Consider the following 6056-nt stretch of genomic DNA (forward strand, 5'->3'; position numbering starts at 1 on the left):
TTTTGGATCTCCAATATGGGCTTTTTCTTATTGATTATTTTAACAATTAACATTGTTTTTATGTCCAATTTGGGCTTTTTATTGATTATTTTAAGGCAACTACGAATCCATAATATGTAATCATACGGATTGCGAATTTGGTACCAAATTGGTAATCTATTTACATATTGTCAATCCATAAAGTCATTATTGGATTCGCAATCCATATATTTCATACGGATTAAAAATTTATATTTTTATTTATAGGAGTACTTTCAAAATTTACAAAAATTTGCTAGTGCACAAGAAAAATGTTAGGTGCATGAAATAATTCTCTTATTTTAATTTCATTTGGTTTTCAAGTGACATTTCATTGACCTAGGCAAAATTACTTATTTCTAGTAAGAAGGCAAATAGGTTATTTATGTTATCATAACGCCTAAAGTTTAGGTTAGTAAGAGTTTTCTTAATAAAAAGGTAGCAAGAGTTATTTAATTTAATAAGTTTGGAATAGTTTAAAATATCTTATAGATTTATAGGTAGACTAACTTACCAAATAAGGTTCAACATAATTGGTAAATGACTAAATTCTTTAAATACGTTGACATGGGTTTAATTCACCGATTATGTATATGAAGAAGACTTTGTTGGAAGAGACAAAATCCATTTCGATGATCTCTTTGTCTCCTCAATGGTTATTCTTACGCCTTCTAGTTATGGACATACCTAGCTTTCAAAAAAAATTGACTTTGTACATAATAGTAGTAAATTGAGAAATTGATTTTAATTTAGGAAATTCATTGGATTAATGTTTGCAAATTAACTTATTTTGGCTAGTGTTTACAAAATAAAGAAATTTATTTTGTGAAAATTTAGTGTGAGCATCTTCACGCATGTATTAAAACAAATGTATTAATCTGGCATTGCCAAGGTATTCATGTCTTTCAAATAATATCCACTCGGAATGTGATTGGCTTCCTTCCCATTCTCATTTTTTTTTCCGTCCATAAAGTTTAAACCTAAGATAATACTTAAAGGGATCAAGTTCAATTTCACTCGTAAATAAATTATTAAATACCAAATGACCTATTTAGTTTTTTATCTTTTTTTTTATTATTCAATTTGGTCCTTTATGTTTTAAAAAGGGACCAAAATAGTCCTTCCGTGAGTGCAAACACCATTAATGAAATAAAGGTATTAGCAGCTAAAGGCTACCACTAAATGTAAGGTTTTTTTTTCCTTCATCTTCATCCTCCTCTTCTCCCTTCTCCTTCTTCATTCCTCATCTTCCGAAACCTTGAAACCCATCATACCCACACTTAGCAACCATGAAAACTTATGTCTCCCTCAAAAACCCTCTCCCAATGAAACAAACCCTTCATCATACGTAGCCCCGCTCACCCCACATGTCATCATGCATTGCAACATCATCCCCTCCATTGAGCTAGAATCCTAGGTCTAGATCTGCCAACCATTGTTACAACACCATCATAATTGACCACAAAGTGTTCTACCCCACCAACTTTCGTCACCATGTTGTTGACATCACCGCTAGAAAAACGTCCCCATCATCGTTGGCAACCCCAATTGATTTTGTGTTTGGATTTCTTGTGGGTTTTAGGCCTAATTTTGGGTTTAGATTTTTTTGGGTATTATATCAAATTTTGGGTTTGAATTTGTCGTGAATTTTATATCTAATTTTGAGTTTTGTGTTATGTGGCCTTCAATTGTTCGCAGATTTGTGATTGGAATTTTTGGTGTGATGAATTGTGAGGTTGTTTTGGGAATTGAGGATTTTGTGTTTTAGTTAGGTTGGGTGTTGTGGATGCATTGTATTTTGTGGAAATTGGAAATGGTTTGATAGTTTGAGTTGTTCGGTTGTAAATTGAGGAGAATGGCTTTTTTTGTTTGTTGATTGTGTTGTAGATGGGGGGTTAGGTTGTTCGACTGTTGTTGTTGTTGGTTGAGTGTGTTGTGAATTTTAATTGCAGAAGGTGAAAGGAAGAGGAAGCAAAGGGAGGATTCAAGAGAGAGAGAGAGAGAGAGGAAGATGAAGGAAAAAAACTTACATTTTGTGATAGTTTTTAGCTGCCAATAACTTTATTACTTTAACGACATCAATATTAAATGGATGAAATGTCATTTTAAACCAATTTTAAGAAAATAATAAAGGATCAAAATGAACTTCATGAAAGATAAAGGATTAAACAGGAAAAAAAAATGACCAAATAGGTCATTTGACCATTGTAAATGAATAATCATCTTCTTTTCATTAGATATATCTTATATGTATACATAATAATAGTTTAGGAAGTTAACAATACTTGTGATATATTTTAAATTATTCAAGCGAAAATGATTATAACAAAAATTTAATTAGTGCATATATATATATATATATATATATATATATATATATATACTTATTAGTTATTACATAATTTCTTTTATAATAATATAAATATATGTTAGAATGTTTAATGTAAAAATAATATGTCTAGTAGTTAAATTCTATTAATTTTCTTTATTACAAATCTAAATCTTTAAACTTGAATTTTTTTTCTTCACTCATGAAACAACACCATATTAACTTTTTAAAAATTTATTTAAATTTTTAAAATTACATCTACAAATTAATGTTGATGTAACACTCTTATATATGATTTTATAAACATGCATTAATTATTTTATTTATTTATTTTTATAAAACGTGTTAATAAGTTTAATCTAGCAAATCATGTGTAATTAAGAAACATAGATTGGAATTTCACTAAATTTTTAAAACTTTTTATTGATTAATTTTGAAAGTTGATACCACATAGTAAATAAAACATTTCATTTAAATTTTCAAAAAGGAAAGTGTAGTGTGGTCTCGCTAACAAGCATACATTAAAAAACGAGTAAAACATAAATGAAGTGGGATATGTTTGACTACAAAAAAAAACACACACACACACACAGATGAAGTAATGAGTATCAGGTGTATTCCCTACGTAAGAGTGATAGATACAACCCAAAGTATAAACATAAACACATATGGTGATAATGTAAGATGACTAAATATATACATATGCCAAACATTCTGAAGCATATGTTTACCCAAATCAAAATACATAGAAAGAAAAAGGATTATAGACTTAGAGTAGTCGTCACTAAAACCCAACCTTGTGTAGAAACTACACCAAAAGACCTAAGTCATAAGTCAGTAGTCATAGGAATCCTATCAGCAAGATACCTAGGAAGAAACCTCATATTCTTCCATTATCCAGCCCGCTCCTCTAGTTGGGTCCTCTCTTCCTAACTCTATTACAACGATAGGTGCCTCTAAGTCCCTCCCTCAACGGGGACCTCATCCATCTATCCTACCTTTCCCTCTTCCTTTGGGTCCTTCTCAAGCATCTTAAGGTCCTCCTTAGTCTTAGAGTCCTCCTTAAGCATCTTGGGGTCATTTTCAATCTCATAGTCCCCAAGCTCTACCACCAGAGGTGACACCATCCTAGTCCCAGCCCCAACCAAAAAGGAAAAGTACACACCACTGGCAACCAAATATGGGAAAGTAAGGAGTAGTCAAGGTACACTCATAATCATTAAAGTCCTCTTTTGGTTCATTGGATGAAGAAGACGAAGATGTTGAGATTTCCACAATCTCAACTGGCATCGCTTGATGATAGTTGTTAGAACTGGATGGTCCAATAAGTCATATTTGAATGATCCAAATACTCATGATTTTAATGATAATAAAGATATAAATTGTTGATGGACTAATGACTTACATGAAGTGAGTGTTAGACTATTGGCAAGCTTACCAATATCGTCGCTAGTTACATATTTATAAGAAAAGATTATCTCCATAGGGACTTGAGTTACTCAATTCCTCTGGATAAAAGTAAATAGTTCAATAGTTATGTACAAATTCAATCAAAATATCATGGGTTTGTCTAACTAACGAAAGATAACTAAAGTAACGGAATAAAGAAAATAACGAAATTTAGTGAGTCAGAAATACGTAAAATTACAGAAATAATAATAACAAATTTAATTAATTCAAGAAAAATATAGAATTGGATTTCATCGTTCATACCCCTAGTATCTTAATAAGATTAACATATATGAATCATTTTCTAAAATTACTGATGCACACATTAAATTACCCCGAATCGATCCCTCGCACTCGAGAATCCTAAGAATATTTACCAAATATCAATCTCTCACATATGAAATAAATATCCCAACATTACAATCATAATCTCGTGCTATTTGCAATCAGAACAACATTTTTCATACTAATTAGAACAACCTCCAAACTGATCAGAACAACATTTTTTAAAATGCAATAGTGAGAAATGAAAACACAAAGATGGATTTCACAAAACCAAATGAGATTAAGATCAATTCGCATTTTGTTTCTAAAGAACATCAGAGAAAACACTTGATTTACATAGACAGAGGAAAACCTCTCAAAGGTGTATAATTCTCACACAAGCAAGTGTTTCATCTCAATTTCAATCATTGATATGTCATAAATCAATTTTGCAAATCATTTCCCATCAAATCAAAGGTAAAGTGCATAATCATCAAGGATCATTAGGGCTTTTAGGGTTGGACCTGACTTTGAAAGAAATTTTGGTTTTTTTGGATATTCAAAAATGCCTTGAGAATAGGAGAGCAACATAAAAACAAGCTAGCAATTAAAATGAATCATCACCTCTTATCCCTTCCCTTTTCAACCAAGTTATCACTATGTCCTATACCAAAATCCCAACTTATAAAATTTACAACAAATTTGTACAGTTTATAACATAGTGTACATAATTTAGACATTTATTTACTCACAAAGAACTTGTTCCCCTTTTCTTTTTCTTTTTCCTTTTTTTTTCTTTTTTTCTATTCTTTCTTTTCTTTTCTATTAACTATTTAATTTACCTTAATACCCACATTTAAAAACAGAGTATTTACATCACATTAGCCACCATATGATAGAAATCCCCAACAAAACACCTTTGCTCCCCTAACCTAAGGTGAGGTAGGAAACTTTTATCTTAGGTTTGTAACGACTCGCCTCGTCGCTATAATATCACAACTCTAAACCGTGAGAATTTCAATTTTTAAATGAAAACTCCATTAATTTGCTTACGAAAAATGAAAGTAATTTTTTTTTCTCGATATACATTCACCAAACAACGCACCATTACTTAAGTGAATACATACATACATACATATATATATATATATATATATATATATATATATATACGTATAGTAACTCAGTACACATCATTCACATAATGGAAAGTAAATTTGTTTATACATATAATTAAATTTGTGATTTACATCCTCAATTCAACAAAAAGAATTATGGAACTGGCTATGGAGGAGTTGATTAACAAAACACAACTCTCTCCCAAAATAATCCCAACGTCATCACGTTGACTCGACGACTCCACAAAAGAATCTCACTTCTCGTACTCTACTGCTGTCATTTTGCTCCCACGAACAAAGGTTCGCGATCATCACAGGTACCAACCACACGGTACAAAATTGTGAGGGGTGAGTTTATTATAAAAGAAATTAATACAAAAATCAAATAACCATAATTAGTAAGAAAACATTAACAAATATCACAAGCTTACACAAACATTCATCAGTCCAACATACACTCAACAAATAGTCATCATCCGTCCATAGTTCCAATCAATTATGCTAAGTATAATGCATGCACCTGACCTCAACTCTCAAATGCAATGTGGTACCATCTCCAAGGAAATAGCCTAAGCGTGTCCACACGACACTCTCACTTAGGAAAACTAGGCAGTAAGTATCGAGGTCACCCTGTCATGCACAGATAACTCCCCCTATGGTGATCAACCTGAGTCTCAAGGGAGTTCCAAACTGAGTGGCATGCCCCCAAGTACAAGTATTCCTCTTCATGAGAAACTACAAGTACTTAATGACAAAGTTTATACTATTTCCATGTCATATGAAGTATGAAACATGAATACCATTAATGCACTGACTGTGGATAATTAAAGATTCTAAGCTATTCCTCTCCATAGATGCTTAAAACTCTTTAACCACTC

The sequence above is a fragment of the Glycine max genome, chromosome 16, assembly GCF_000004515.6.
Source record: "Glycine max cultivar Williams 82 chromosome 16, Glycine_max_v4.0, whole genome shotgun sequence".
NCBI classification, from domain to species: Eukaryota; Viridiplantae; Streptophyta; class Magnoliopsida; order Fabales; family Fabaceae; genus Glycine; species Glycine max.